The sequence below is a fragment of the Cryptomeria japonica genome, chromosome 8 (assembly GCF_030272615.1).
Source record: "Cryptomeria japonica chromosome 8, Sugi_1.0, whole genome shotgun sequence".
Taxonomy (NCBI): Eukaryota; Viridiplantae; Streptophyta; class Pinopsida; order Cupressales; family Cupressaceae; genus Cryptomeria; species Cryptomeria japonica.
The window spans coordinates 179838842-179860791 of NC_081412.1; the positions used below are offsets into that span (position 1 = coordinate 179838842).

Consider the following 21950-nt stretch of genomic DNA (forward strand, 5'->3'; position numbering starts at 1 on the left):
AGCCAACAACTGTTACTTCATGCCAGTGAACTCTTAGAATTGATTTTGTAGTAATTGTGCTATACAGTGAAAGATCTTACAATGCAATAGATCTTGGCTCAAATCAGTTGCATTGATTCACAATTAAAATGAGAGAACAATTGTTTTCAAGTGTGATCAACATAGTACAGCCTAAGTTGGCCTACTGGTGGAGAACTTGTGCTCTTGAAAGAGTGGTCACAAGTTCAAATCCTAAAGGGGGTTGGGTATGTATACTTTATCGGCTTTGGCCCATTACCAATAAAAAAAAAAAAGTGTGATCAACATGACTCATGATAGATATTCATAAATAAAGTCATAATTGATGAGCCCACTATGTTGTATATCATATGGTGTTCATGATGATCACTAATATGTATTTTTTTCTTCTAATATCATTTCTTTAGCCACACCTGGACTGACAATGGACTGGTCCAAGAGGGGCCAGTAGCGTATGGAAGGTCCTAGGTTTGAGTCCTAGTTGGTCCATGTCTCAACATGGTATCAGAGCCAGGTAAAACCTTCCTCTATAAGGTGAAAAACCCAGCCAAGAAATTCCTTATGATTTTATTGATACATAAGATGTCTATACAATGAATTTGCCTCACTCCTTAAAGCTAGTATCAATTCACTTCAATGTACAATCTGCTAAGACTAAGTTCGATCTGCCACAAGTAATGGATATATCACAATACAAGGAGGAACACGATCTGTGTGTTGACTGTAAGATTCAGACTGCTGAAGATAGTAGATTGTTTTCTAAACAAAGAACACGATCTGTAGAATATTATCTGATATGCTTCTCCGATTTGTTGTAGATGTGTATGTGTTCTACAGAAGGTGTGTATGAGTTGTTGTCGATAGTCTTTTCAATCATTTCATGTAGAGGGAACCGAACTTATGTATATACTCATACGTCTTCCATTCCAAGCAACACGACTTTCCACAAGGGTCGGTTCTTCATCAACCAACACACCTCCTTAATTAATCCCGACTCCTCACAAAGGATGGCAAGATTATATTTAACAAACTGTTTAACTATATATGTCGACAATATAATATCTTTGAATTAAATGTGTAAGCCCGAAAAGGTCCTTCACACATTTGATGGTAAAGAATTGGTGCTAAGTATCCGACTGACACTATCCATCAACACTCCCTCTTAGCTAAGGAGGAATCCTTCTCAATATCTCAGTCACATAGTGACATTCACCATGGCTACTACCAGAGGGTGAGTAATCCACCATACCTACTCGCAGAGGGTGGAACAAGAGCTGAAACCTCAAACTCCTTCATACAGGAGAATGCACAACAAGGGCTAGTACCTCAAACTTCTCTCATAGAAGAATGCATAACAAGGGCTAGTACCTCAAACTTCCCTCATAGAGAAGAATGTTCAACAAGCGTTGACACCTCAAAATTTCCTCATCGAGAAGAATGCTCAACAAGGGTTGATACCTCAAACTTCTTTCACGAAGAAGAATGCTCAACAAGGGCTGATACCTCAAACTTCTCTCAAAGAGAAGAATGCATTATAATACATATCAACTAATTACTGATGCTGAGACTCCCTCTCAGCAAGAGCTTCATTTTCCACAATTCCAAAATTGTCTCGAAAATGCACAAATTTTACTCTCGCAAGAGGCTTGGTGAAAATGTCGGCCAACTGCTCCTCAGTACAAATGTATCTCAACTCAACATCATTCTCTTGTATCATATCTCTGATATAGTGGTACTGAATGTCTACATGCTTCGTTCTGTCATGAAATACTGGATTGACTGAAAGCTTTGCACAACTTTGATTATCACAATATATGATAGTAGGATCGAGTGATTGACCAAACAGTCCTGCAAGGAGCTTACAAAGCCAGACTACTTCAAGAGTTGCTACACATGTTGCAATATATTATGTCCTTGCAATGCTTAAGGCTACTGAAGACTGCTTCCTGCTACACCAGGAAATCATAGCAAATCCCAAACTGAAACAACAACCAGAAGTGCTCTTTCGATCAGTAACACTCCCTGCCCAATCAGAATCACAATATCCTTCAAGAATTAGGTCCATACTGGAAGAGTATTTCAAGCCATATCCAACCGTGCCACGCAAGTATCTCAAGATATGCTTGACTGCAACTAGGTGTATCTGTTTAGGTTCACTCATGAATTGACTAAGCGCACTTACTGCATAACAAATATTTGGTCTAGTGCAGAGAGTTTTTTAGTGGCGAATCTTCGCCAATTGGCGAATTCCGCTTTTTTTTTTTTTTTGTAAATGGTGAATAGTCTGGGGCAACATAGTGGTCAAATCACCCAGAATTTTGGAGTTAATGGTACACTGTATTCTGGCTTCGCCATTGACCACACACCGTTCGGCGTGCATGCCCGTAATATTCGCCTGGAATCACTCGGACGTGGGTATTAGATCACCTCTGTTATTCGCCAGAAATAGTAAAACGACCACGTACCCAGGACCTAATTCGCCAACGGTAAATTATATGTTCATTGCATGCGTTGGCCAAATTTGCCAATATCAATTAAAACATTATAAGCATTTGAGGACCCATTTCGCCCTGCTTAAATAAAGATGCATTTTGAAACGCCCGCGCAATTCGCCAAAAATGCAATCATGAATTGATATAAATACACTCTTTCTTACAATTTGTTCGTGTCTAATTAGTAAATTTGGGAGCTCTCGATTCGCATTCTACAATTTGAGTTGAAACGTCGAAGTTCATTGTAAGGCAGAGGACCAGAGTTACAATCCTGCAACACAGGCCCAGGCATTCCTGATTCCTGATTCAGAGAATTGAGAAGGCATAAAGATGAGTAATCATTTCTTCATACTTGATAGCATTAGTTTTAACTTTTAATTCGTAGTGAGAAGTCAAGACTCAAGATACCATATAGGAGTTGAGAAAATACAACACCACAGGAGCCCAAATAATCTCTGCAAGTTGAAAAACCACATTACAAGGAGAAGAAATGAAACAAATCACAGAAGGAAAGAATACACAGGAAAAATATGCTCCAAAAGATAAGAGTTCAATAATCTCCAAAATGTATTGACAATAATAATCCTTCTTCATACAATGAAAAGAAAGAACTCAACCTATAATAGGTCAAGAAACCTTAAAAGGGAAAACCTAAATTTGCACATAATAATTAATTAATAATTAATTATATGCACTTAAAGTTAGCTTAAGTGTAAAAGAGATAAAAAGAACTTAAATAATTAAACATATAATTAATCAAGTAAATAATCGAATACTCTAACACTAATGACCCTAAGTAAAATAAAGATGTGATAAAAGAGTCTTGATCGATTCAAAGGATAGCGCAAAGGTACTTGGAGAGGATTCTTCTTCAAGCACAAAGCCAAATGATTGATTGATTAAGGATGAGGTCTAATTAAAACTTCACAAGGCACAAAACCTTAACATGAGGTTAAATTGGATTAAAGGAACAATTTATTTGGATTTGATAATTGATTTGTGATCAATTAATGTGCTAAGTCCTTAGGAAAAGATTGAGGATGAATAGCATTGACCTACTTTAAACTATTAGAAAATACGTCATCGAGGAATAACCATGGCCATTGGCTCTTCCCTTCAATCTTTAAAAAGCATTTTTCTATTAAACATTATATTTGACCATGAAGATGGAAGCTTGTTTGGCCTCCCCTAATTGATTTAAAACAACCACAAAACAACACAAGCCAATAACACAAACACGACACAATATGACACATTTTATTTTATTTAAAATAAATTATTTACATAGCTTTAAATATGCAACTTAAATATGTTTATTATGTTGTCATGTTTTATGATTTGTTGTTAGTTATCAAATATGGAATAGTGTTAATATGTTATGAGTCTGAAATTTTTTTAAATAATTGTGTAAATTGTATTTATTTTTGTAATACTCTTTTAACTAATCTAGTGTGGATTGCATTTTTAAAATGAGTAAATTTTACTTTATGCATTATTTTATTAACAATTCATAATTAATTTTTTTTTGTTTTTACCTTTAAAGGTATCCCCATGACCTAGCCCAGTGTTCAATCCACCTTACCTTGGTCTTACTTATTGCCAAGTTGGGGTCAAGAAGGAGCTAAAGTGAAGAAAGGGGGCTTACCTCTAGATGTATCCCCACATCCCAACTCAATGTCCAATCTGCCTTACCTTGGTCTTACTTATTGCCAAGTTGGGGTCAAAAGGAACTGAATCGAAGAAGGAGCTTATGTTGTGAGTAAATAAATTTATTTGTAGAATTGTGATTTTTAATAAATTTATTTTCAGAATTGTGATTTTTAACTTTAGGGTTGAGATCAAATTTAATAAATTCTTAAATAAAACTTAAATTATAAAAAATGCAAAAAAAATTGAAACATAAACATCAAAAAATGATATTGGCCTACTTTAAGCTATCAGAAAATACGACCTGAAAGAATAACCATGGACAGTGGCTATTCCCTTTGAGCTTTAGAAGAGGTTTTTTTATTAAACATTATACTTAGCCATAAAGGTGGAAGTTTGTTTGGCACACGAGACAATAACACAAACACGACACCACATTACACAACACATTTTATTTTATTTATAACAAAAATTATTTATAGTTTTAAATATGCAACTTAAATATGATTAATATCTTGTCATGTTTTATGATTTATTGTTAGTTATCAAATATGGAATAGTGTTAATATATTACGAGTCACAAAAAATTTAAATAATTGTGTGGATTGTATTTATTTTTTGTAATATTCTTTTAAATAATCCAGTGTGAATTGCATTCATAAAATAAATAAATTTTATAGGGCATTATTTTATTAACAATTCATAATTAATTTTTTTTGTTTTTACCTTTAGAGGTATCCCATGACTTAGCATAGTGTTCAATCCGTCTTACCTTGGTCTTATTTACTGCCAAGTTGGGATCGGGATAGAGCTGAAGTGAAGAAGAGGGCTTATGTTATGAGTAAATAATAAATTTATTTTCAGAATTGAGATTTTTAATTGTAAGGTTCAGATCAAATTTAACAACAAAGAATAACCATGTCCATTGGTTATTCCCTTCAATCTTTATAAGGGGTTTTTCTATTAAACATTAGACTTGGCCATGAAGATGGAAGCTTGTTTTGGCCTCCCCTAATTGATTTAAGACAACCGCAAAACAACACAACACACAAATACATAAAAATCAATAACACAAACACGACACAACATGACACAATATAACACATCTTATTTTATTTAAAACAAATTATTTACATAGTTTTAAATATGCAACTTAATTATGATTAGTATGTTGTTATGTTTTATGATTTGTTGTTAGTTATCAAATATGGAATAGTGTTAATATGTTACGAGTCAAAACTTTTTTAAATAATTTTGTGAATTGTATTTATTTTTGTAATACTCTTTTAAATAATCTCTAGTGTGAATTGTATTTTCATAAAATGAGTAAATTTTACAGTGCATTATTTCATTAATAATTCATAATTAACTTCTTTTGTTTTTACCTTTAGAGGTATCCTCACGACCTGATCCAGTGTCCAATTCGCCTTACCTTGGTCTTACTTATTGCCAAGTTGGGGTCAGGAAGAACTTGAATCGAAGAAGCGGAGATCTTACTTATTGCCAAATTGGAGTCAGGAAGAAACTGAATCGAAGAAGGGGGGCCTATCAAATAATGCATCCCCACAACCCAACCCAGTGTCCAATCTGCCTTACCTTGGTCTTACTTATTGCCAAGTTGGGGTCAGGAAGGAACTGAATCGAAGAAGGGGGCTTATGTTGTGAGTGATTAATAAATTTATTTGCAAAATTGTGATTTTTAATAAATTTATTTTTTCAGAATTGTAATTTTTAACTTTAGGGTTTGAGTCATGAAGAAACTAAATCGAACCATGGGGGCTTATGTTGTGAGTAAATAATAAATTTATTTGCAGAATTGTGATTTTTAACTTTAAGGTTGATATCAAATTTAATAAACTCTTAAATAAAACTTAAACTATAAAAAATGCAAAGAAAACAAGACATAAACTTTAAATAATGGTGTTGGCCTACTTTTAGCTATCAGAAAATAAGACCCCAAAGAATAACCATGGTCATTGGCTATTCCCTTCAGTCTTTAAAATAGGTTTTTTTATTAAACATTATACTTGGTCATGAAGGTGGAAGTTTGTTTCACCTCCACTAATTGACCTAAAACAACCACAAAACAACCACAAAACAACACAACACACAAACACACAAGACAATAACACAAACACGACATAGGCACAACACAAACTACATGCAACTTAAATATGATTAGTATGTTGTCATGTTTTATGATTTGTTGTTAGTTATCAAATATGGAATAGTGTTAATATGTTACGAGTCAAAAAAAATTTAAATAATTATGTGAATTGTATTTATTTTTGTAATACTCTTTTAAATAATCTAGTGTGAATTGCATTCATAAAACGAGTAAATTTTACTGTGCATTATTTTATTAACAATTCATAATTTATTTTTTATTTTTTTATTTTTAGAGGTATCCCCACGACCTAACCTAGTGTCCAATCTGTCTTACCTTGGTCTTACTTATTTCCAAGATGGGGTCAGGATGGAACTTAAGTGAAGAAGATAACTTTTACCTCTAGAGGTATCCCCACAACCCAACCCAACCCAACCCAGCCTAGCCCAGTGTCCAAATTGTTTTACCTTGGTCTTACTTATTGATAAGTTGGGGTCAAGAAGGAGCTGAAGCAAAGAAGGGGGTTTATGATGTAAGTAAATGATAAATTTATTTTCAGAAATTGTGATTTTTAACTTTAGGGTTGAGATCGAATTTTAAAAATTTCTTTAATAAAATTAAACTATAAAAAATGCAAAGAAAACGAGACATAAACCTTAAAGAATGACATTGACCTACTTTAAACTATTAAAAAATACGACCTCAAGGAATAACAATGGTCATTCGCTATTCCTTTCAGTCTTTAAAAAATACAACCATAAGCTATCATAAAATAGTCCATCCTACTCCTTTGGGAGACAAATCGATGAAAAAATAAAAGCCAATTAATTTTAAAGAAGAGCAACATGAATGAAAGTGCATAGGAACCTGAACAAAAGTCTCAAACCATAATAATATTAATAGTAATTATTAGAGAGGCCGGGCGAATCAAATTACTAGAGGAAGAAAGAACTTGCAGATTCAATTAAACATAAATAAAATAGAAACAAATGGGAGAATAAGGAGAATGGAGCTTGCAAAGTAAAACATATTGAATTCTCTAAAGAATGCATCAGTAAAATGAAGGAAAGTGCATATTAAAGTAGAGAAGTAATAAATAAGTGAAAGAAGCAAAAGAAATATGTGTGCAAGGAAGCAAAGGTTTAATTGCACATGCATAGAGAATGAGGAGATAAGGAAGGTGAAGTAAAAAGTTATCAGGCAAAGGACATTGGATTGGGAGAGGAAACAATTTAAGAGTGAAGTGGCAATTTCAAATATATTAAAAAAGATTTTGAACAAGTATTTAGAGAGTTTTGTTTTGCAGAGTAGCAATAGAATATAAATGATGTTTGCAAACTGTAAGATAAGTTTTGTTTTGTAAAATAAAAATAAGCATGTTTGAATTTAGCTACCATAGCTTCAATAGGGTCTAACACACCTCTAGGCCAACTACAAAGATTAACAATCATCACATGGTAACTACATGGTACAGTGTTGTTCCAAGAATTACACTTATAAAATCAAACAGTGTTGTCACCATAATTATCTAAGGAGCACACTTGAGGCTCAATGTTATACCAAGGCATCTACCAACCCATCATGCACCTACCAATCACACCATGTAGTCATCCTAATGTCAAGGAACCCACCTACAAGTGAATAACACTGTTGGAAATGTTTTCATTGATGTCAAATTGATTTTTGTTCAAGAAGGGAGATTGTTGGAAATATGGTCATTGATGTCAGAGTAACATTGACATTGGAAATATTGTATTGATGACAAAGGTTGTTGATGTCAAACTTTGAGCTCTCATTTGGACATTCAGAATTGAAAACTTAAGGAGATGTTGGAATGAACTCTGAGAGTTCTCTTACTGTTGAGCCCACTATGTTGTATATAATATGGTGTTCATGATGATCACTAATATGTAGTTTTTTCTTCTAATATCATTTATTTAGCCACACCCGGACCGACGATGGACTGGTCCAAGAGGGGCCAGTAGCTCAGTGGTAGAGCACTCCAGTAGCGTATGGAAGGTCCTAGGTTCGAGTCCTAGTTGGTCCATGTCTCAACATGGTATCAGAGCCAGGTAAAAAATTCACACAAAATGCACAGTGTATATCTTGGGAAAACCTTCCTCTATAAGGTGAAAAACCCAGCCAAGAAGTTCCTTATGATTTTATTGATACATAAGATGTTTATACAATGAATTTGCCTCACTCCTTGAAGCTAGTATCAATTCACTTCAATGTACAATCTGCTAAGACTAAGTTCGATCTGCCACAGGTAATGGATATATCACAATACAAGGAGGAACACGATCTGTGCGTTGACTGTAAGATTCGGACTGCTGAAGATAGTAGATTGTTTTCTAAACAAAGAACACGATCTGTAGAATATTATCTGATATGCTTCTCTGATTTGTTGTAGATGTGTATGTGTTCTGCAGAAGGTGTGTACGAGTTGTTGTCGATAGTATTTTCAATCATTTCGTGGAGAGGGTACCGAACTTATGTATATACTCATACGTCTTCCATTCCAAGCAACACGACTTTCCACAAGGGTCGGTTCTTCATCAACCAACACGCCTCCTTAATTAATCCTGACTCTTCACAAAGGATGGTGAGATTATATTTAACAAACTGTTTAACTATATATGTCGACAATATAATAACACCGAAAAGGTCCTTCACACATTTGATGGTAAAGAATCGATGTTGAGGATCCGACTGACACTATCCATCAACACTCCCTCTTAGCTAGGGAGGAATCCTTCTCAAAACTCAAAATCTGAGTCACATAGTGACATTCACCATGGCTACTCCTAGAGGGTGAGTAATCCACCATACCTACTCGCAGAGGGTGGAACAAGAGCTGAAACCTCAAACTCCTCTTCATAGAGAAGAATGTACAACAAGGGCTAGTACCTCAAACTTCTCTCATAGAAGAATGCATAACAAGGGCTAGTACCTCAAACTTCCCTCACAAAGAAGAATGCTCAACAAGCGTTGATACCTCAAACTTCCCTCATCGAGAAGGGCTGATACCTCAAACTTCTCTCACAAAGAAGAATGCTCAACAAGGGCTGATACCTCAAACTTCTCTCAAAGAGAAGAATGCATTATAATACATATCAACTAATTATTGATGCTGAGACTCCCTCTCAGCAAGAGCTTCATTTTCCACAATTTCAAGCTTGTCTCGAAAATGCACAAATTTTACTCTCGCAAGAGGCTTGGTGAAAATGTCGACCAACCACTCCTCAGTACAAATGTATCTCAACTGAACATCATTCTTTTGTATCATATCTCTGATATAGTGGTACTGAATGTCTAAATGCTTCATTCTGTCATGAAATACTGGATTGACTGAAGGCTTTACAGAGCTTTGATTATCACAATATATGATAGTAGGATCTAGTGATTGACCAAACAGTCTTGCAAGGAGCTTACGAAGCCACATTATTTCACGAGTTGCTACACATGCTGCAATATATTGTCTTTGCAATGCAATATATATTTTTTTTAGGAAATGGTGAATAGTCTGGGGCAACATAGTGGTCAAATCACCCGGAATTTTGGGGTTAACGGTACACTATATTCTGGCTTCGCCATTGACCACACACCGTTCGACGTGCATGCCCGTAATATTCGTCTAGAATCACTCGGACGTGGGTATTAGATCACCCCTGTTATTCGCTAGAAATAGTAAAACAACCACGTACCCAGGACCTAATTTGCCAACGGTAAATTATATGTTCATTGCATGCATCGGCCAAATTCGCCAATATCAATTAAAACGTTATAAGCATTTGAGGACCCATTTCGCCCAGCTTAAATAAAGATGCATTTTGAAACGCCCGTGCAATTCGCAAAAAAATGCAATCATGGATTGATATAAATACACTCTTTCTTACAATTTGTTCGTGTCTGATTAGTAAATTTGGAAGCTCTCGATTCGCATTCTGCAATTTGAGTTGGAACGTCGAAGTTCATTGTAGGGCAGAGGGCCAAAGTTACAATCCTACAACACAGGCCTGGGCATTCCTGATTCCTGATTCAAAGAATTGAGAAGGCATAAAGGTGAGTAATCATTTCTTCATACTTGATAGCATTAGTTTTAAATTTTAATTCGTAGTGAGAGGTCAAGACTCAAGATGTCACAGTCAGACATGGGTGAGACACCTCAGGGTGCTGAAGGGATTGAGATGTCAGACAAGGGTGAGACTGAGACTCCTCATGATGGTGAATGGATTCAAATGTCAAACAAGGGTAAGACTCCTCAGGGCGGTGAAATTGAAAGGATTGGGAGCCCATCAAAATGCCCCAAACTTAAACTTAAAGATACTACCATAAAGTCTTTCTTTGGAATTGGCAAAGTTTCTAGTCCATCAACTTTTGCAGTTGCAGAAGCCATTCACAGTAGCTCACCACCACCACAAGGTGAGATTGACATTGAGTTAAATGCATCAAATGAGGATGACAATACCGACACGGCAGAAGATGTTCTAAGGGATACACACAATGAGATAATTCACTCAGATGCAAATGCTAGTACTGAAGATGATGTTGGTAGGAAGAAAAGAAAAAGGAAAGTAAAACTAGGGCGAGAGTGGGAGATGACAAGGAGTTTTAAGATTGATTGGGTAGAAAAGTACCCATTTATTGAACCAGTCCCAAACAATGATGAACAACCAACAGAATGTAGGTGTAAGATTTGAAGCTGGAAAACTAAAAGATAGAAGAAGATGCAACTAAAACTTGACACCATAGAAAAGCATATTGGTAAGGTTTATGAAAAACAGATCATACACAGAAAGGAAACACCAGTAGTAAGATGGAAATCAAAAGAAGAATGTCTTCATGTTAAGTATGTCGCGATATATGAAGAGCATAACCACAAAATGACACTGATTGGTAATAGTGGATTTGGAAATACAATCAAAGTTGGGCTTGAACATGTAGCAAAAGATGCAAACCTGGCAAAGACTGTTCAGATGAGTGTTATTTTTCATATTCTATAGAGAGGGCGTCCTATGAAATATTTCCCAGAATATAGTAATTTATTATCTTTTTTGAATGTTCTTCACTATCCTATGTCACATTGGTCAATAAACGTTGGATGGGAAATGGCAAACTGTCTGGCTGAGGTGGAAAAGCAAAATTTACAAGAGTGTAAAAGAGTCAAAATTCATTTCATTATCCATAGATGAAGTTACTGTGGTAGATAACACTGCTTGGGTTTGTATGCATGTGTATACCGTAAAAGAACACATACGTTGAGCTCATCTACTCTGTGTTCGTAAAATGACGGGCAATTCAACAGCAGAAAATTTATATTTGGAAGTTAAGAAAGCTTTGAATGAAATTGCTGGTATGGATGACTTGACAATTGTCAAGAAGTTGGTGTGTGTTGGAGATGATGGAGCTGCAGTAATGCAAGGTCAAAGGACCGATCTTTGTGCAAGATTACAAACTAGTATTGCACCATACATGGTTGGCATTCACTGCATGGCCCATCGAATGAATTTAGCATATAGAATTGTAAGCAATTTCCCTACAGTGTCAAAAGTTGAAGATCTGGTCCAGGAGATCCACTCATACTTCTGCCGAAGTCCTAAAAGTTTTGCAGAATTTCAGATTTTTGTTGAGGGAGTAATAGCAGGAAACAAGCTTCTCAAGGATGTTGAGACCGGATGGATCTCCTTGCATGGACCAGCAGAATGAGTTCTAACATAATATCAATCCTTGATCGGACTAATGTATCAGCAACACCTCATAGTAGACAAAGCTCCTGATCTCTTACATAAGTTAGGTGATATAGAGACTCTGTTAACTTTAGCTAGTCTTCTCCCCATGTTGAATTCAATGAACAAACTTGTTAAGAAAGTCCAAGACAGAAGTATAGATATCAATGAGTATAGCACTCTACGTAAAATGACATGCTTGGGCCTAGATGGTCTATATTCAGATCTAACAGGGCGAAACCCAATTTTTTTTAGGTGGCAAATAATTACAGATTTGAATCATGCTAAAAAAAATTTACATTTCAATACAAAAAATGAGTTATGTGTCTTTGTAAAAGGATTTCAAATACCAATGCACCAATCTAAGATGGGCAAGCGAGGTAAAAAGGAATATTTTGACAGGATTGTTAAATTTGCTAGTGATAATTTGAAGTCTATTGCATATGAGCTTTCAACTGAGATTCGTGAAAGATTCCCTCGAGAAGAAATACTTGAAGCCATGGGTTGTGTGTATCCTCAATTTTGGCATTCAATTGGAGATAATCCAAATGACGCAAAGGCGTTTCATAAAAAACTAGAGGAATTGATATTGACATTTTCGAATGATGCATATTGCAATGGACAGCCAATAGAAGGAATTTTAAATTCAGATCATCTTTAAAAACAATGTAAACGTTTTACATTGACTATGAAACAACAGTCGATTGACTTGGAGAATTCATTTGAACCTGGATCAATCACAAGGCTTTGGAAAAGGATAGATCAACGTGAAGTATTGCGTATTGCAATACCTGAATATTTGAAACTTACTAATTTATGTCAAACAATGATATTGGGGTCGGTGGAAGATGAGAGAGTTTTCAGTGCATTAAGGCTTTTGAAATCAAAGATCAGAAACAAATTAGACAAAATTTTGGAAACTTGCTTGAAGTTGTTTGTAACTTAGTATAATGTTAAAAAAATTTCATATGATAGGGCACTGGCAATCTCGAATTCCATGCGTGAAAGACGAGGGTTGTGCAACACTTTAAAAGCTGGTGGTGCTACTGGTAGTGCTAGTGTTGAGGCAAATAATGGATCGCAAACTCGGAGTCAACATGAAGACAAAGAAATTTTTGAATACCCGATTGAGAATGAAGATGAACCTGTCAGTACTAGTCAGTTTCCGGATCTTAAGTCCATTTGGGATATAGAAGCCTCGGACTAAGTCATTGAAGTGAATTAGCAGTCAGTTTAAAGGTATTTATAATTATACTACAATTCTTGAGTCATATTACAATTTCAATTTGCAATACTATAGTTGTCATTGATGATTTTTGATATTGTATTCCTTAAATTTGTCAATCAAAACAAATACTTCTTTCATATTTTTAAATGTGAATTTGAATTATTAGTAAACAATTAAAATTTATTTTCTGAATTATTAGTAAACAATTGAATTATTAGTAAATTGGTTCCACATTATGTTGAACATGAAATGCAACAATTTGTGTCATAAGATCCATAAAATTATTCATATTGCATAACTGTTAGAACCTTTGTTCTATATTAAATGCTTAACATGATGTTCATGGCGATTAGGGTTTTGTGTTTGTTTTTTGTCTTAGTTGGCTAGTAAACCGAAGTTGTCGTGCGTTGAAAATCTGAGTTGTCCTCTCTTTATTTGTCTATGTCAACGTCAAGTGTGGTCAAATAGTTGGTCAAACAATGAGACATGTTTAATGTTTCATCTCTAACTCGCAGATAAATTTCATGTTTAACTATTTAAGTGGCGAGTTAGCGAGTGTTGGTTTGGGTTTAAATTGCGAGGTCACTAGTTTTTTGGGTGTTAGCATTTTATATTAGCGAGTTGGAGATTGTTAATGAAATTGTTTTGGTCGCGAGGTCTCGAATTGGTTTGATGCCATGCATTATAGCCGCGAGAGTTAGCGAATAAGTCATTAATGGTCTGCGTGCCACTACTCGCGCCTGTTTATGAAGGTAATTAACATAAAACATCAATTTTTGTTGCTACTTGTTGGGTCACTGCAGTTAAGAGATAAATAGTTTTGAGATTTTATGGTTATCGTTAGCTCACACGTCCTTTATCATCAAGTCATTTTAAGTCGCGAGCTTGCGAGTACTGGGAGATTTTAGTTGTCGCTACCTCGCAAGATGTTTTGCACTTGACCATTTTATGTTGCGAGGTTGCGACTGGGTGTGATTTTATGTTATCGCAAGGTCGCGAGGTGTTCGCGGTTAAGTCATTTTAATTTGCGATCATGCGATGTGGTTGGTATCGCAACTTGGTTTCGTCGCTTGCTCGCAGGTTTTGAAGTTGTTTAGCATTTTATGTTGTGATCTGGCGACAGGTAAGTTTTGGTATGATTTTGTGGTCATCGCATACTCGCGGGTTTGTAAGTCTTAAGTCAAAAAGTGTTGTGAGCATGTGATGGTCGTTAAGTGTCTTGTTGTCGCAGGATCGCAAGGGTTTAAGTCAAGTTAAGTTGCGAGTCGCGAGCTTGCGATGAAATAATTTGTTTTGTTAGATTTGCAGTGTTCGCCAGCTCGCAGGTAAAGAAAGAATATTACAAATGTTATTGCGAAGTTGCGACTGAAGGGCTTGATGAAGATCAACGGTTGTCGCTCACTCGTGAGATTCTTTGAGGATTCGTAAAAAGAGTTGTGAGCTTGCGATTAAGAAGATTTGGTAGCATTGTCGCTAACTCGTTGGTTACTTTCCAAATTGTTACAACTAGTTGCAAGTGTGCGATTAAAGATGGGGATTGACACATGGACTTGTTTGTCGGGTTTTGTAAAATTTTTGAATGGCAATCGCCAATCAAATAAAAGGGCATGAATTCAAATTTTTCTCAAGTACTTCAGCTTTGAATTAATGCAACAGTAGCTAGTTCATGCAAGTGTGGCAATTAATGAGACTTGAGAGAAGTGACGATGTCCAATACCATAAATTGCATGATCGAGCCGAGATTTTGTTTAATTGCATTAATGCATTCTATCTTCGAGGTAATCCAGTGAATTGGGCTCTGCAACAACGTTGGAGAATTCGGAGTGCTGGGTCTGGGAAAATTTCAAAAAATTGGTTAAGTTTTTCTCCTACATCTAAAATGAGCAAGGCGACGAGTGGAACTAGAGGTTCCAAGCCCAAGGCCACTAAGGAAAAGAAGGATAAGAAATACAAAAAAAAAATTGTAGATTTGTTGCCAGGGACTTCCATTGCTTTGAATACAAATGATTTGGCATGGAAAGATTTATGGAGCCAATGCAGAAACCGGACCACGCTTCATATGACTGGTTTTGCTTTGTTTCATTATTTCTGGAATAATAGGGTTAAAGGTGTCCCGATGTCAAACCCTTGGGATTTAAATATGGCAAAGTTAATTATGCCAGATGTGTGTGTTGATGTGGATTTGATCAAAGAGTTGGCCAAACACTATTGCCCAATATCTAGGGTAATCAGAAGAAAGAACCAGTTTGCCCTAGTTTCAATTAACAGAGCTAGCTTTGTTGAAGCTTTCCAGATTACTGGTGTTGCACGTACAGATATAGATTTGGAGCAGATTGCAGAGGATTATGACAAATACAAAGGTGTTATCAAGAAGCATGCAATGCCCAGGTACATGCCTAGGATCAATAGGAAACCGGTTATAATTCCAGATAGTATCGAACCACCATTTGACATCACACATTTCCACCATTATATGTATTATACAATCTATGGATTATGCAGAGTGTTGGTTTTTTATGGAGATTCAACAATGTCAGCTGAATAACTGATTATGGCTATGGACATTCAACACCCAGATGTTAACAAAGATTACGATTATGTGGGCTATGTGGTTGAACACATTCATAATGCTCTAGTTGAAATTCAGAGTGGTGCACCCAGCCCTACATTCAAGCATTATTCATTGCTGATGCATTTAATCTTGTTCTATAATGTTGAGTTCATGGATAAAGAATTGGAGCTTTTCAAAGAAGAATTGGGTGTCTTAATGCCAATACAAAGATGGACCCAAGTTTGGGACAGTAGTTCTCCCCATTCTTCTTTCCTTTTCTTTGAAAATTGGATTGTTTTGCCAATTATGGAAATGCTAGGAATAAATAGGGAAATGTTGTCAATTAATGTTAGGAGCGTTTTGAGACCTTACTAGTATGTTCCAAACTGGTCTATTTCACATAATTGGGGGGACTTTTTCTTTTTTGATAACTTTACTGTGATCAAAGTCTATGGGTGTCCTCAACCTCCCCATATTTTACCAAAATTTGTTCTACTTAGGATTGCTTTTATGGAGTTTATTTGGCAATTAACCCTAGTTGAAAAAGAATACTTTGACAAATACAGGAAGGGTTCTCTTCTTCCTAGACTTTGGGTTGTGTCTAATTTTACCATTGGCAGGAGTTCCTTTGATGAAGTAAACAATTTCCTTAAACAATATAGGTTGGTTAATGTTGTGTCTAGATTCTGTGATCCTAAACAATTTATTAAACGTGCATTGCCAAAAATGACACCTTGGGCCACAATAAAGGACCATGAACCATTGGATGATGAAGATGTGGTTAGAAATTTGTTTAGAAAAGAGGAAGTACAAGAACGGAGAAGAAAATGGAAAAAATTGATAAGTTGAAGCAAAATTGAAGGTTGTTGACTCTAGTTTCTCAGGTTTTTGCCCTGATAACCCGTACCTGGAGAGGATTAACAGAATGTTGAGTTTATATGAAACTCTGATGGAACAAATGCCTCAAATTCCAAAAGTGGCTGCTCAACATCAAGACCCCCACAAGATGGACATTCTTCACATGGCAAGAGGCCACTTAGTGTGTCTGCAGATGATGTAGAGAGTGGGGATGAAGTTCAATCTACCGAGTGCCACCTACAAAGAAACAAAAAACCAAAGAGCTCGGTACAATTGTGAGGAGAGACCTCGCTAGAGCAATTGTTACAGAACAAGGACACTACTTTCATCAAATAAGGACACATCTCAGAGAAGCAGGGCAGAATGAAGAACATGGAGAAACAAACGAAGCCCTTGCTCAAGACTTTGATGAGTGTGTGATGTTGTCAAATGAGTTCATGAAAGATGATGACTTTATTAAGTCAGATGAATTTTTAAAAAATTTCACAAGGTTGAAACAAAATCAATTAAGATAAAATCTGATCATAGAGGAAGCAAATGTAGAAAAGAAAGAGGAGATCATCAAGGCACTGCAGGAATATGATCCTGACAGGGAGAAAATATCTGTGGAACAGGCAAGACAATTGATTAAGAGTACTGGTATGATTATGATATCTAACTGGGATATCCAGTCTATTTTGATTATTGATCGGATTAGGAAGCAAGAGGACCCAATGTTTAAAACTGAATTTGAAATTGGAGATGAAATAAGAGGATCAGGATTTAATCCTAAGCCAAAGACACTTGTTGCTTTGTCTTTGGCCCCTTCCACTTAAAAGTCCCACCTTCTAAATATCCAAGTAGAAAAGAAAGCTGACAGAATGATCTGGAATTTGCATAACACAACTGACACAGAGATTGCCTCATTTTTACTCAAGTTTCTTTCATGAATTTATCAAAAACAGAGGATTTGTCAAGAAGATACAAAGAAACATATAGCCAATCGATTGCATTATCTGAAAAATATGAAGAGACACTAATGAAGAAGGGCGCTCTGGAGGAAGAGTTAGTGGAGTTGAAATAAAAAATTGCAAATGAGCCCCATCCGATACAGATTACAGAACAAGTACAAGAAATACCAGCTGATGTGACAACAAAAATGGAGGGAATACACAAAGAAAATTAAAAATCTTGAAAAGGAACAAAATGTCAAGGCTATCTTTGTTGTGTCGAGAATTCTAAAACACGGGATTAATGTATTGAAAGGAAAATTGATGGTAGTGCATGATTTGCACATTTCTTTGAAAGAGGCAAGTAAAACATCCTCTGAGGTTGTCACTTTTCTTGGACCATTGTTCAAAGTTTGGTCAGGAAGAAGCAGATTAATGGATAAGCTAGATACTACAATGATGTATAGTGACGAGTTCCCTCCCAAGATCAGTGACACTAAAGACATGGTGGAGGTAATGAATGCAATTTATGCATTTTTCACAAGGAAGGATGTGCTTATAAATGAAAAATTGCAAACATTTGGAGAAGGTTATAGTAAATTGGTGCCTTCAATTTATGGTAGTAATGGAGATTTGAAATCAGTTTCTGATTGGACTAGCGAATTTAATTTGATTCTGAAGGAAGAAATAATCAAGCATATAGATGAACAGGGTGATGTTGATTTCCTTAACAGTATGCTTGATTCACTGTTCAATGTTGAGGTTGACCATGCAAAGTTTATTGTTGAGGCCAGGGCAGTTACAGATGCCAAAAGGACAGATTCAGTTACAAAGTTGGAAGAGGTAAAGGCATTTAGTTGGCCAACAGACAAAGAGGTGGACAGGTGGCAAGCCATGCTAAAGCAAAAGAAGAAATGTCAGGGTGCTACCCAAAATTCCTCAATAATTCTAAGCTTGTTGAATCCTCATCTTATAAAAGGATTCCAAGATTAATTTGAGAGGGATGGCCACTTTTTTTTTTTTGATCGGTAGAGAGGGATGGCTAGTTGGCCACTTTTATTGATGTTGAAAACTCTGATATAGTTATAATAGTTCAACTGTTCAAGAATTTGATAAGTGCATAGCTGAATTGCATTTTGAATTTACTTTTTGATATCATTATGAATATAATATCAATATCATTTGCAGTTTGAGATCTTCACATAATTGTCTTTGTGTTGAATTTATGTTTTCACTGTGAATTGAATGGTGAAGGGTTTTTCAGTTTACGTATGAATCTGGGTTGTGTATGTAATGGCATATTCATTCCTATTTATCAGCAAATGAATCTTATCTAACTTTATTACGAGGTTGTCTTTGAATTGTAACTGACTCTACACCCTAGGATAAGGCACTGGTCTGTTGTCTTGATGTTGACTTGGTGATGTGACCTTCCAATTATAATAGTTGATTCATTGTGGGTGAATATGTTTTCTTGTTTGCCTTTAATTATGAGATTGTGTTTTGTCTATAACATCTATCATGGAATTGGATCCTCAAAAGATATTCCCTTTAATTGAGTTGCATGCATGTTTTACTAATTATGTTGTATTCCTATCTATTGTGGTGTTTGATACTTTCATTCTTAATACTCTTATGATTTTATATGCTATGGATGTTTATGTAATATATATGGAGGTGTTCTATGACTATCATGTACATGTTTTCCCTCCTCCATAAAGTTGGCATTTACTCATACCTATAATTTGCCCACCAATTACAATGAGGTGAATCCTTAATATGATTCCAGACTAACAGAAATTTTGCATTCCTAGGCATAATAGGAAGCATTAAATGAAAAATTACATACACCATAACAATGCAAAATGAAAAAAGTTAAAACTCGTGATTCTGATCATTTGAAAGAGATAGAATTATACACCAGAGAGAAATAGATCAGAATTTAATTTCTATTGAATAAAATTACTACTTCCGTCGACCATTACAAAATAAATTTATATATAACTCCTTCAAGAACATGCACAAAGCTTGACACTAAATGCTTTTCATTTGCTCTGTAAATGACTATACAACTTGCTCCCTTCACCTAGAGTCTAGAATCACTACTAGAACCACAATGACTATACAACTTGCAAAATTGCTTGAGCCATGTCATTATCAACTTGATGCCTTCGGATGGAATGTGAGATGTTACGTTTTGTCCAACAGATCGTTTCCCTTCTTGAAAGGGATACTGGGACCTGGCAAGAAGTAACTTACTAAAGTCGCCCCTAAAAATTAAAATAGAGGAGGAAGCCTTCATGCCCAGGAACAAAGAAAATGGAAAGAGGAGCTCAAGCCTTCATACCCACGATCAGGGAAAGTGGAAAGAGAAGCTTTAGCGTAAATGTAATATGTTGGGGAGGGATTGCAGCTTTCATGTCATCACAAAGATGATTGGCTGCCACTCCCCACCCAAACAAATCCTTCTTTCATTTCTCTGCGGGCTCCTTCTTCAAACCCCTTGCCATCTTATGGCAGAGTAGAAGCAGAGGATGTGTCATGCTTGGCCTTTCTTGATAAGAAAAGGCTTTCACACCCCCTCTAGCAATCCTTCTCACTTTCACAACCCCTCTGACAATAAACAAACTCACACAAGAGAAAACAAAATAACACTCATCCAGTATCACAGAGCACACAACAACTCCATGCACGATCCTGCTCAAACATCATCTTCCTTTCTGAAGAAAAAACCTCTCTCAGAAAATGAAAAAGGTTTATTTTCTCTTCTACCAATTAAGTCACCACTTCATTGTATTTATAACCTTTTAACGCTTCATTTGGTGATGCTCATTCACGTGAAAATCCATCATTTTGGTGTTTTTCAACATGACTGTAGATTCTAGAAGTCATGCCTATTAAATCCACTGCATCCTGCTAAGGTTCATCTATTGTGAACGATTTTGTTTTGATTTTATTCCTCCTTGATTGGACAAATTCTGTTTCAGAATCCCTGACAACAAGCAACCTAAGCTCTGATTTCTCAGAGAAATCTGTGATCTCCCATCTCTAACTCAGAAGCTATCCAGTCCTTTTATGCCTCTGAAACTATTGTCCTCTCTTGTCTAATCAACCTCGACTCAGGAGAAACCTTTAAACTAGTCCCTTAGGAATGAGTTGGCATCCAAGCCTTAAAAATTTCTCGTACATATTAGCTTGCCACCACAGTTGTCACTAGCTCTCATGTTTGTTTAATGTTAGCATTTTTGGGTTGCGAGCTAGCGACCAAATAGTTTGTGGTTAAGTTATATGGTTATCGCCAGCTCGCGAGGTAAAATGTTTGAAGACGTGATCAAGCCGCGAGCTAGCGACAAGTTGGTTTGGGTTTACATCGCAAGGTCTCTAGCTTTTTGGGTGTTAGTGTTTTATGTTATCGAGCTATAGATTGTTAATGAAATTGCTTTGGTCGTGAGGTCTCAAGTTGGTCCGATGTCATACATTATAGCCGCAAGAGTTAGCGAGTAACTCATTTCATACAGTTGTCGCTAGCTCTCATGTTTGTTTAATGTTAGCATTTTTAGGTCATGAGCTAGCGACTAGACAGTTTGTGGTTAAGTTTTATGGTTATCGCCAGCTCGCAAAGTTAAATATCTGAAGACTTGATCAAGCCGCGAGCTTGTGAGTGAAGTGCAAGCGGTTAAGAGATAAACAGTTTTATGTTGGGAGTATGCGACAAGGGTTAAAGTTACCACTATCTCCAAGTCGCTGCGGTGACGAGGACTTAACATTTTGTGGTCAAGAATTAGCGAGTGGCAGTTCAGTTTCCCTCAGTCGCTAGATCTCGAGGTTATGAAGGCTTAGCATTTTCAGCTTGCAAGTTGCAGATAGAGTCGTAAGGGCTTGTCGCTAGGTCGCGAGATTTTCTAATGGGCAGTCTTTCAGGTAGAGAGTTGACGACTATGTGCCATGTGTTTTAATAACTTAATATCTTGAAATCGCCAATATGTTTTTTTTGTGGTTTGAAAACAGCTTGAAATAGCCAATATCTTATTTTTATGGTTTGAAAATAGGTTGAAATCGCCAATATTTTTTTTTAATGGTTTGAAAATAGGTTGAAATCGCCAATGCAAATATTTTTCTGGTTTTAAAAACATTACAATTCGCCCATGCAAATATTTTTTTGGTTTTAAAAACATTACAATTCGCCAAGATTTTTCACAAACTTTGAGCGATCATGGCTAATTCGCCAATGGAGATTATTATTTTTTCTTTGTAAACCGCAAAAAATCGCCAGTAAAATTAAAATTTTCCTCGGGAATTATACAGCTTTCACCAGGTTTTTACACCTTGTCCCAGGGGGGGGGGGGGGGGAGGTGGGGGGTTCTTAAAGTTTTCCCTGGTCTAGTGTTAAC

At 36.0% G+C, this 21950-nt stretch overlaps 1 long non-coding RNA gene across 4 annotated transcripts in view; it reads right to left on the reverse strand.

Annotated features, from left to right (window-relative positions):
* The window catches only part of LOC131048391 (uncharacterized), a 93494-nt gene that overhangs the window by 47093 nt on the left and 24451 nt on the right, over positions 1 to 21950 (reverse strand). Inside the window, exon 7 of one of the 4 annotated variants that reach the window (XR_009106407.2) lies at positions 16849 to 16867. The exons of the other annotated variants lie outside the window; for them this stretch is intronic. This is a non-coding gene — a long non-coding RNA (uncharacterized LOC131048391). Of the gene's footprint in view, positions 1 to 16848; positions 16868 to 21950 lie in introns of those variants that run through there. 4 annotated transcript variants of the gene reach the window in all.